The sequence below is a fragment of the Myripristis murdjan genome, chromosome 12 (assembly GCF_902150065.1).
Source record: "Myripristis murdjan chromosome 12, fMyrMur1.1, whole genome shotgun sequence".
NCBI classification, from domain to species: domain Eukaryota; kingdom Metazoa; phylum Chordata; class Actinopteri; order Holocentriformes; family Holocentridae; genus Myripristis; species Myripristis murdjan.
In genome coordinates this window covers 29,153,326-29,165,974 of record NC_043991.1, presented here as the reverse complement: position 1 = coordinate 29,165,974, position 12,649 = coordinate 29,153,326, and the positions used below count along the sequence as shown (strand labels likewise).

Below are 12,649 nucleotides of genomic sequence, written 5' to 3'. Positions count from 1 at the left end.
GAAATATTTATGAAAAATATTAATGAAAAATTTAGTTTGATATCTCTTTTGTGTGTGTGTATGTGTGTGTGTGTGTCTGTGTGTGTGGGTGGGTGGGTGGTGATGGATGTCTACTTAGTGACTGTCTGCTTTCTGTTGAGCTCGGAGATAATCTGCCCCTCAGCTTTTAACATAGAAACCCTGTGGGAGAGCCAACAGCTGGACTTAAGCAAGAATTTTTTTTTACCCATAATCTGATGGGACACACAGATACCCACACACACACGCACGCACACTTTTTGCTAATTTAACATGTACACAAATTTATATTAAACTCATTTGAATTAGGGCTGCAACACTTACTTTTTTCAATTAAGAGATAAAAATGTTAAAAATAATGACAAATGTCTCTCACAAGTGACCAGAGCACAAAGTAACACCAGCATTGCTTTTATAGCAATTGAAATGGAGAAAAACAAGCAGAAAATGGCAGCTGTAACCACCAACTGTTTGATATTTTTGCATGATACACACATAACATGATTAATCAGTTGTGAAAATGATGATTTTTTTTTTTTTTAATCCTAAATTAATTTTCTGTCACTCCACGAATTGATGAGTCATGGTAGAGTTTCAGCACAAATGTGAATAGCTCCTCCCGCCCATCAAAACAAAAGCTTTCACAGTAACCTAACACCTCAGTGTGTCTGATGACTCTAAGCCTAATGCATAAAATCAAAAGTGTGTTTGGACAATTTGCTCATGTAGAAGAAGCAGAACAGTGACGTGGCACTTAGTTGTTTTACCTCATTCTCTGTTGAAAGAGCTGGGTGGCAAACAACAGAGATGCTGTCAACCTTTTCTGGCCAGTTGTAATCTTTGTCATTTTTTTATTGCCCAATTTATTCATTTTTTAGGTGCTCAGGATCAAAATTGTATTGAAAAACATGCATGCATTTATTGACATTCATATTAAAATCAAAATCTGTATATCAGTTTTGAGGAGACCATCCAAGAAATGGAATTTAATGTGATTTTTGCTCTTGTGGAGAAATTTCCGTGCCATAAACCTGCATGTTTACCTTGACTTTTGTGCTCCGCCAGCAACGGTACTCATTGGCAATAAAAAAATGCAATGTGCTTTGTTGAATCAGTAGTCGTATGCCTTTTCTAGTAACATTCATGTTGTGTCAGTGGGTGCTGTTGTTCTCATGTGTTTTGTTCATACAGCTGAACTATACGCACTGATGTATTGGAAGTTACCCAAGAACCAAGTAATAAATATAGCTGCAAGCGGTAATTCCAGGGTTCAAGCCAACAAAGACTATTAGAAGTTGAAAGCTTCAGCAGCTTCTTGAATAATTACTTTAAGGGTCTGTTTCAGACTAGGATACATGCTGCCAGTTTTGTAATGACTGGACATAGCGCTCCCTAGTGGTCGATTTGAATAAAACTTGTTGGTATCTATGTGGGCAAGTTTCATGAGGAAAAATTGAAAATGGCAGAAAATCCAATATGGCAGAGTTTATGGCATCTTGAGGCAGATTTGAAGAGTGAGGATTGATGGTCGTCTGTACCAAGTTTCATATAAATTGGACTTGTGCCATAGGAGTTATGAATTTTGAAAGTTTGTCTTTTAATTATAGTGCCCCCATCTGGGGTCAAATTTCTTGGGCAGCATTTGCGCCAAATTTCCAATTAATGTGCAAAATTTCATGTTTCTGCCATTTATCATCTTACAGGAATTTGGGTTAGAAAGAAATAATAATATACCAAAGCAAACGATAGGGTTTCAGCCCTAAGAGCTTCAACCCCTAATAACTAATTACATAAATGTCCTCTGCATGAATTATTTGTGTCTTTACAGAATCATATAGTACGCCTCCAGAATAAAAACAAGATGGTGATTTTCTCTCCATAAGGGGAGAGCATCCTGTCATGATCTGGAAGGGACAGGCAGGACATGACTCTGGTTTCTGGGAGTTTGGAAAATGTTAAGGCGGGTTAAATACGCTTAATAGGTGATGGTTCAAGGTCCATCAAGATATCTTATAAACGACAGGGAGAGATTGTTGGCTGAGCAGCCGGGCCGACGTAATGTTTGTGTGACGATGTGTGTAACTTAGGTTTATAAAATCCTACGTATGCACTTTTAATTTTTGGCCGTGTCCGCTGCAGAGGCAACACACAGGTCTTTAACCTGAATAACCTCTTCTCCTGTATTTTACCCCTCCACAAGGACTACGATTGAAATGGAACTGTTAAAATGTATGATGGGCCCAGTGGAGGTCCTCATTACTTAAAAAATACCTCCGCTGTGTTTGCTTTTGCCTCAGAGGCAAATGGTGCAGGTTTCAGGATGATGTTGCTGGAATTTGTCATCAGTCGAAAGTGTGTGCTAGTCAGCAAACATGGACACCTCATCATATGTTAGCTCACTCCAAAGCGTCCACATAACATTAGCTCTTGAGCTGGAAATAATCAAACATAAACCCAAGTGGTTGCATAACCCAAGTCCACTGGCCAAGATACAGAATTAGCAGCCTATATCTGTGTAATTAGGCTTAGACGAGCACATAATAAAAATCATTATTTCAAATTGAATTGGCCGCTGTTGATTAGTCATTTTCCTCAGTATGAATATGGTCTTATAGCTGATCTAGACTGAGGTTTCCTCTGCAAACAAAAAACAGTCATCTTCCCTGCAAGTTAACTTCCTCATTTTTCCCATTCAACCTGATCATTATTGTGCCGCCGCGCTCTTTAAATGCCAGGTTTGTCATTTACCCAAACCCACGCAGCATTTGGTCTGCTGATTATTATTCAGAGCTTTTGCCTGCGGCCTTTTTTCTTATCCAGGGTTTATGTTTTACAGTTACACAAAGGTACATGAAGGGGTGTTTACATGCATGGCCACACACTCTCTCGCCCTCTCTCTCTCTCTCTCTCACTCACACACACACACACACACACACACACTGACCCAGGTGTTTTTCAGGCTAAGCACCTTTTGCCCTCCAGCAGGATTATTCATCTGTCTCACAGTGGAAAGAGAGAACACACAGTGAGAAAAGTCAGGTGGACTGACACATGCTCTCTTGGTTAATTTATCATGACTGATTTTTTTTTTTTTTTTTATCTTCCATATAATTGCCATAACAGTAGATGCTGACTATTTGAAATACTTCTGCATTCAGAAATCTCCAGTCAGCATCTTAAAACTCACTGATCCTTGCTCAGTCAGTCTACAGTTTCGTGAGAAGGCGATGTTGGTGATCACTATCTACGACCTGGAATGAGGAACACGGCAGTGGAGTACATCGACCTTTAATGTGGAATTTTCCAGAAGTGAAAGAAAAAGGAGATTATGCTGGCTGTGTTATTATGTTAAGAGCTTCTGGTTGAGGATGATGAATCAAATGCAGCTCACAGGAAATACGCCATGTGAATATTTCTGTATTGCTTTCTTTGGTTTTTCTCTGTTTATGGCGGCCCATGCATTGCTTTGTTGCCTTTGTTTGAATCCTTTTTGTTGTTGTTGTTGTTTTATATGTCCAGTTTGAAATAGGCTTGCAGCTCAGTGGTTCCCTCAAGCAATTTAGAAAATGCTCTTGCAATGTAAAGAGTGCCATTTCTGGTAGTAAATGGATCTGTTATGTAGGCTGTGTGGTCTTTGAGGGTAAAATGACATCACCAGTGTTCACCACAGAGACAAAAGACACTGAAACCCAATTATAGGGGCGTAATTATGAGACTCATATTACACAAGGCCAGGAAAGGACCTATAGTTATTATCTATCTATCTATTATAAGTCTGCCTCAGTTATGCTGCTGTGACCATTGGTCTTTCAACCTGGAGGTCTAGCTTTAGACTAAAGAGAAGAAAAAATAACACGTGGTTAGCCAAGGCCTTGTTGCAGAGTCTTTGTTAATAATCTCTTGTGTTTGTCAATACTCTCTCTGTCTACTGTCTTTCCTTTCTCCTCCTTCTGCCCTGGTCAGGCCAGTGGGTTTGCACAGACCTCGTGGAAATAAGAGGGGCAGTATTGATCACCACACAGAGACAGTTGACCAAACCAGAACCAGCTCAGATTAAGCCGTTTTTCTTCTCTGATGAATCCTGTCACCTTAGCCTCCTCTTCACCAGATAATGTGACAACTGGAAGGAAGCAGAAATCTGCCGACATATGTGCTTTTGCAGGCATACTTTTGCATTTGTGGTTAGCCACATAAGCCAGTTTTCAACCCCGATTACCCAGATTACTTGATGTATGAAACAGTGATAGCTGTTTAACCTATGACTTTATACAGTCGTGAAGTATCAGGCTATTTAATCTGTTTTAAGTCCTTGGTCCTCCTTTGTTGACAGATATCTGACACATTTTACTGTGTTTTTCTCTGACGAGCTGCTTTTTCCTGTCTAGTGGGGAAAAAGCAGAGTCCTGCAGCTGTGTGTGCCCGAGTTTCCACAGTTAATCATCTATTGAGTGCCTGATGGTTATTAATTTGTATTTTAAGACATAACCACCATGAAACAATTGGAAATATGTATTTCTCTCTTTCACTTGCTTGCTCATTCGCAGACCCACCGTGGTGTCTCTCTCTGTCAGTCGCCCGAGCTCTCAGCTCGATCACTCTATTTATCTCTCCTTCTCTCTTTTCTTTTTTTCCAAATGAGTTGGGAAGCCAGCAGAAAAGCCTCACTTTACTTTTAATGTGATCAAGCAAAGAGAAATGCCCTCCCCTCGTCTGAAACTGGTCCTAAATCAATACTATTTCTTGCTTTATGAATGAAGTGGTACACAAGCTGAAGCAGCCACGCTGTGTGTGTTTGACCAATCAGAAATGTTGTGCTACAAACTCCAGCCCATCAGAGTATGGAGGACTAAAAGGGACAGAATGAAATAAATAAATACATCTTTAAATAAATACTTAAAAGTGTCATTAATTAATTAAAATGGGAATTAAATAAATAAATGTGTCATTAAATAAATAAATATGTCATTAAATAAATAAATGTGTCATTAAATGTGTCATTAATTCATTAAAATACCAGTTCATTTAATGTAAAAACATATATATAATTATTTCATTATTTATTTAATTATTTCATGGACCGGTGTTGCAGTGCTTCATGAATTAATTTTATCTGTCAAACTCACCCATCAAAGTCAGTGGGCGGATCCTAACACCTGATTGGTTACCCGGCACAGCAAGCCAAGACAGATCGACTTCAGATAATCGATTGATGCAGAGCAAGTAAACATATTCTAGAGTGAAAGTTTTTAACTGTTTTGCTTAACCCAGACGCTCAGGTTGCATAACCTACAGCCGAGAGACTTTACTAAACATCAGGTAAAGCATGCTGCAAGAACTGAGGCTCTCTGCTTTGATGTGGACACACTACGCCAGCACGGGATTTTACCTGCGTCTACACCGGCTGTCACCAGGGAGAGGAGGGAGCGCAAGCGGTGCAAACGTAAACAAATGAGGGGGAAGAGAGCCGGGATCCACGCTAGGCTAAAGGCTAAAGGCTACAGGCTAAAGGCTACAGGCTAAAGGCTATAGGCTAACCCCTCCAGACCAGCAGGACCGTGGCTCTTGCTCTCTAATGTTCGCTCCCTCGACAACAAGCTGGACGAGCTACGCTTGCTAAGACACCCGCAGGAGAGAGACTGCTGTGTGCTTGCTTTTGCGGAGACATGGCTCCATGGAAACATCCCATCCCTGCAGGAGTAGAGCACTGAACATTGCCAGAGACCCCTCTCACCCGCTCCACAAATACTTTGAGCTGCTTCCATCAGGCAAACGGTGAAAAGCAAAACCGCCAGAATGAGCAACAGCTTCCTCCAGAAAGCTGTTAGACTTTTAAACTGCTGACTTTACCATCAGTCGGGGATCCCAAGTGAAAAACTCTATCTCATTTTGTGTGCACTACTGCTGTATGTGTAGCTTAATGACAATAAAGCTTGATTTGATTTGATTTGATTTGATATTCTGACACACTTGGTGGCGCAACCTTTACTCGGTTCAAGCAAATGGGGGATTTGCAGGAGCAAATGTTACTGCGGTGCGCGATGCGTGCTAGATAGGTGCAGCCACAAAATGTGGAGAAGTTGCCCAGAACTACTCAGAGAAGCAGTAACTTTAACTGGAGAGGCTCTCGGCAAAACTCCCCCGGCTCCGGCAGACTTCCAGGCTTCAGACCTAAGCAATCGATTGGGCTAGATTCACGTTAGTCCCGCCCACTGACTTTGATGGGTGACTTTGACAGATAAAATTAATTCATGAAGCACTGCAACACCGGTCCATGAAATAATTAAATAAATAATGAAATAATTATATATATGTTTTTACATTAAATGAACTGGTATTTTAATGAATTAATGACACATTTAATGACATTTATTTATTTAATGACACATTTATTTATTTAATGACACATTTATTTATTTAATTCCCATTTTAATTAATTAATGACACTTTTAAGTATTTATTTAAAGATGTATTTATTTATTTCATTCTGTCCCTTTTAGTCCTCCATATCAGAGTTCCTGGGGGATTCGAAAGTGCCTACCCTGAGTAGGGACTTTTTCTGGGGTAAATAATTTCCCCGGAACTAGCCTACATGTTGACCCTGTTCCATGTGGTTGAAGCACAGACGTTTCCGGCTCCGAATCATATCGATCTGAGACCTGCGGGAAACTACCTGCGGTCGAAATGGGCTGATACTCATGAGGAATGGCAGTGCCTTTTGTCACCACAGCGTACAATGCCAATTTGGTTACGAGGCCTACTTAATGAGCCTGAGGCCGAGACATGGAGAGATAAAGGAAACAGAACAAAAACATGGTACTTTTTCTTCCACCTACATGATGTAATGGCACAAATGTCTCAAACCTTTGTTCTGTTTGCTGCGAAGTGTCCTGCTCTGCTCTAATGGTAATGACACAGTAATTATCCTGTGTAATGGGTCACTAACGTCATTGTCAAACATGACAGAAATGATTACAACAGATAAGGCAGCAGATGCATGATAGACACGGGGCGAGATAAGGAGAGGCATGGCTGCTACACGAGAGTGGTTAAAGAGAGAGACACTGAAGATTAATCTGTTCCACCTCTCTCCTCTAAGAACTTCCTCAACATTGAGCAAGACTCATGCTTTTAATCACTTCCTTGTCACTTTAATCTATTTATGTGCTCTCACAACTACCAGTCTATTTCCTGTCTCACCATTATATATGTGAGCTGAAGCAAACAGGTTCTATTTATGCGCTAGTTTGTACCAAGTGTGGTAAAGGAATTTAACATGAGTGGGTCATTCCACCACTTTCTCATGAGATTGTCAGACAACTGCACAACACAGTGGTGCCAAGTAAGAATCTGATAAGAGGCACAGTTTCCAATGCAGAGTCAGGCTTTCTGATTGTATTCTGAGAACTGGAACAGTGTGGGTTGATGTGTTGGCTTTTGCTGCTGTGCTGTTAAAGACTGAGGACTCGTCTCTGTGAAAAGGAGGTGTGAGCTGACAATGAAACTAATGCCTCATTTTCATTTGCCACAAATACGGCGTCATGTCTTGTCTGGTTCAAAGTGTTTCCACTGATTTTCAAACGTGGCCAAATGAACTATCTAACGCTAAGGAACGTCAGATCTTAGACTGTGGGCTTTCCTTTGGACAAAGCTTTGAACAAACTGTGGGCATTCTCTGTAACCAAAGACATTCATATAGTAGCTACATTCAATAGCACCGTCTCCTTTTGATAACAAATAAAAAAAAAGTCAGTGTATTAGAAATCATGGCCATCGTTTTCACCCGCAGTCTGTAAACGTCCCACTTTGAAAACCTCGGAAAACCTTGCATTTGTTTGCTGTGTGGGGGGGATATTTTGCAAACTGTTGGCTGTTTGTTCACTGTTTTCTGCTACTAGACCTTAATGCTTATCTGATGTACATGAAATCTTCGTATGTGTGTGTTTGCATGTTTAGCCCACAAACTCCAATTCAGGAGAGGAAAAGGTGCCCAAGCATCCTACTCAAATTAAAGTGTGAGATTCTCTTTAAACAGAGGGTGAATAACCAGTTTACTTGGAGTAAATGTATACAGAAGCTTATTTAAAATGTATACTGAGCAGAGGTTCTTTAGTCACATTTTAGAAAAGACAACACAATTACATGTTTTTTTTTTTTTTCTTCACACAACCCTTAAAAGGATGTTGAGATGGAGTTTAAACTAGGTTATTTTAAATCGGGAAAAAATGAAATCACAAATAAATTCCATAAAGCAGGGTGACAGACTGGTCACTGTGAACGGCTCCACAATTCGTCAGTTTATGTCGATTCAGTTTCTGACTCTTATGGAGAGGAAAATTTGTACTGTGAAAGTGAGGTGATGGCCGAGTACAGTACTTCACCTTCCAAGCAGATACAAATTTCCTGTCACTTCACGATGCAAGAATCACCTCGCAAATTTGCGCAAGACAGGCAATCCAGCCCTCTTGGGTTTAATTTAGTCAAAGATCCTTTAATGTAGCATTGATTTGGAAGTTCTGCACGCCCTCTGTTTTTTCACTTGCTGGTTGGTAGTTCTGACATATAGGACTTCAAATTCAGCAGCCAGAAAGAAAAAAGAAAAAAAGAAAGAAAATAATCCCTGAAAAAAAAGATTGACACACTAAATTCAAAAATTCCTGATACCCAACCAGGAATGTTAGCTGAAGAGGCAGAGAATTACAGAGTAGGTTCATCACCTGGACATTTCAATAAAAATTATGGCATTCTTTGGAAAATAGTCAGCACTGATGTAAGGTTTGCATGCAGTTCAGTATATTGGGTTAAAATATGCAAAACATCAGTGTAGTCCTTGAAATTCTGCTGTTGTTGAGCTGGCTAGGCTGGTGAAAAAAAAAAATCCCTCCAACTGATTTCTTTTCCCAACATGAGTCTCTCATACATGATCAGTCCTTGGGCTGTTTTTAAACCTGTTGGTGGACTCATTGCTGCATCGCTTGCACTCTTCACTATCACCTGCCTTTTATGGCGTCTGCTTTTTTCTCCTTGCCATTATGCTCATTATAAGTCATGTTGCATAAGGGCATCAGTTGAATGCCTAAAAGATGAATGTTAAATGTCAACATGAACGCAAACTAAACCATATAATGCAATGGCTGGTCCCACCTGGCCTCTGTGAAGCCGATGGAAACGAGGCTTTAGAAATAGCCTGTTGGTTTGGTTGGAGTGTTTGCCATTTGAGACACAGGCAAGGCGGATACCTGCAGCATCCAGTGTGTACACACAAGAAGTCATACACGAATGTACATTCACTCTCTCACACACATACACATGTACACAGACTTTATCCAGGTGTAAACAGACGTTGTGATCTCCTCCCCAGTCATGTGTCACTTGTGTTTCTCCTTGATCTGGATTGTTTGGCTTTCTTCCTGTATGCTATCAGAGAGCCAGGAAGTATGCACAATGGGAGGGCAAGACCCCTCCGGCCAGCCCATTTCCTACTCTCCCTTTCCCACACACACACACACACACACACACACACGCACACACACACACGGGAGCAGCAGCACATTTGTATGACGCTTAATATTTGCTTCTGCTCCTGAGACAGAAAGAAATACAGTAAATGTAAACCAATTAGTAGCTGAGTGTCAAGGTGTGTGTGTGTGTGTGTGTGTGGGAAAGGGAGAGTAGGAAATGGTGTGTGTGATTCTGTGAGTGTAGTTGTGCAACAGTCTGTGTTAGAATGCCACTGTTTGCTCCTCAGCCCTTCCTGGCAGAGCTGCTGCTGAGCACAGAGCCTGGCAACAGCAGCAGCAGATGGTTAGAAAAGTCATTTGTTACTCGATCCAAGGACTTAGTAAGTCCCTGAGTTACGTAATATATTTTTTGTACTCTGCCATTGTCTTTGGCAATACCAAACGACTTGGTATACTGTAGGAAGAGCTCTGTATCTTATGCGTATTCACTCCCTTTCCCTCCCCGTGCCACTGTCCTTACCTCTCTTGCACTCTCACTCTTGCTGCACTCCCTTTGTGTTTGTTGTTCTCTCTCATTCTCTCTCTCTCTCTCTCTCTCTCTCCTTGTTTGGGCTCTCTAATTAGCGAGTACTGCACTGGGAGGCATGTTGATGCAAGACCACCCCCTATGACAACTTGGCATCCTCATCTCTGGTGCCTTCGTTCTAGCGGTAATCACACGAGGATGCTGCTTTATTGTGATGCTGATCATAATGAGCATCTTTTATTGATTCGCATGTGCACAGAGAAAAGTGCCATTGCGGAAGCGAGCAGCGAGTTTAGTCTATGTGGTGAGATACCGCAACAGTCGCATATTATTACAAGGTGTTTTCAAGATTATTGCTACTGCAGGGGTTTGAACGCACTTTTTAAGGTTACAGCCCGACCCTGCTTTCTCACTCACGGATCTGTTTCATGCCGTCTTTTTCTCACTGTTTCCTTGCCTCACACTTTTGTAAGGAAGCGCTTACAAGTGTATGCGTGTGTGAGAAGAATAATTATCTCTTTTCCTGTGGCTGCAGTAGGTTCCACCACATTAACTTTCCACATGATGAATAGTAATGTGACCAGTGGTGTTGAATTTCAGCGGACATATTGAGTGGAGGCCAAACATCAGACAGCCTGCTTTTCCCACTTTCTCTGCTCCTGTATTTTCCTGGGGTGGTATGCTGAGCACGTGTATATAAGCTCTTTTTCAGCAACACCACACATCGCTCCACACATTCACACCTGGGAGCTGCTCAGCACAGCCACAGTCCGCACTGCTGCTAACTGAGCAGCTTCACCGCAGTGGTTGTAGGTTGAGTGCCTTGCACAAGGGCACCGGCAACCTTCCAGTCACAAGCCTGTTTCTCTCACCTTTACGCCACGGCTGCCTCCTTTTATGACAGGAATTAAATGCCCCTCCTTTTCCATCACTGATTCAGTGATTCATTTACATGGCAGCTATTGCAAGTTTCAAATTAGCAGTGGTGTCACTTTAGTTGACCTTTTTAATGTGCATAAATTGGCTAATTCTTAATTCAGACTCAGTGGCTAAAGTCACGGTTGAGATAAAAATGAGCTTTTTTGATCTGTGACTTTATCACAGTCACCTGCCCCTGATTTGGTCGTGCCGTCCTTAATCTTCAGACAGTTACCTGATCAAAGGGTCATAAAAATAACTTGATGAAAGACCCGATGGCTGAGATGAGCGGGATGAAAAAAGGGGGCAGGCAGGGAGAGGGGGCTGATGAAGGAAATGAAGAGGCTAAAAAGGACTGGAGACATGATACCTTGGCAGTGTGCTGTAGAAGATAAAACTGTCAGAAATCCAGCAATGGCACACTGGCAGTCTCCTGTGGTTTGGCCACTCGCTTGACACAGTGGTGCAGTTTGATAAAGGCTTTATGAGAGGAATATTTCAGGCAGCGTAGATTTCTTTTTGTCCAGTTATCAACACTGCTCTGGTTTTGTTTGGTAACCTTTTTAAACCTTTAAACCTTTTATTTGTTGGCATTTCTGCTTCATTTGATCGTAACAGTATAAAGAGAGAGAGGAACGGCAGGGGAGAGAGAGGGGTCAGCATATGGTCTGAGGTTGGATTCGAACCCAGGACACCGTGATCAGGACTCAGCCTGAACAAGTGGTATACGCTCCACCTATTGAGCTATCAGGGCGCCCCCAGGATTGTTATATTAATGAAAATTCAATTAACTGAGTTTCGAAAGTAATCAAGGAAATTAGCTTCCTTCATGAAACAATGATTTTATCTAGCCCTCATGAGTTAAATGGCTAAAATTGAATTAATTTGGGTGTTAAAGGGAAAATAAAATTTCTGCTGAATGAATAATGTTTATTTCTCACTGTTTTGGCATCATTTATAATGTTAGGAGTTCCATTTATTGAAGATGAGGAAGATGGACAATAAAGAACCAAATATATATTTGGATGAGTAATTAAGATGTATGTCCACAGAAGGATGAAGGGAGGCTTCCTGCCAATTGGTGTCTTTTTATGCGCTGTCCATGCAGGAGTGTGTCCTATGTGTGAACTATGTACTTTACCTAAGACAAGTTGATGTTACTGCTTGCATTAATGCAACGTTTGTGGTGCGACAGAGATTTCCTGGCCTGCAAATCACATTCTCCAGACATAAGAAACTTTGTGTGTGGTACAGACCCCAGCAAAAATCACATCATCATCAAAGGAAAAATATGATGCAAAAGCGTTCATTTATCACACTAAAGAATATATTATTGCGTTTTTGCATTGCAACAGTTGGTTTTTGTACCACACTGTTGAGCCTCACGTCCAACTGGAGAATAGTCTTCCCACAGTCGTGTTTTCTGTCTGTGGTCCAAGGGTTTAGATGAAATGAGATCACGATGAGGTCAGGTGAAAGTCTGTGACCCCATGGTGACAGACAGACAGACAGAAAGACATGTGGCAGGTAAAAATACAGACCACAAGAGTGTAGAGAGAAAGCAGGAGTGTAGTAGAAAGAGGTTAAATAATCAGGAGTACGGCGGCTTGGCACATGTGCATGTCACACTCATCGGAATGGGGGCCAATTTGGCAAAGAAATTCCATTTCTGTTCCACGCAGAATAAAAATGCACCCGCTCTCACATACCTAACTAACACTCTCGTCTC

At 41.3% G+C, this 12,649-nt stretch overlaps 1 protein-coding gene across 4 annotated transcripts in view; it reads left to right on the top strand.

The window, feature by feature from the left end:
- npdc1a (neural proliferation, differentiation and control, 1a) overlaps positions 1-12,649 on the top strand; it is a 34,790-nt gene that overhangs the window by 874 nt on the left and 21,267 nt on the right. The window lies entirely within an intron of this gene.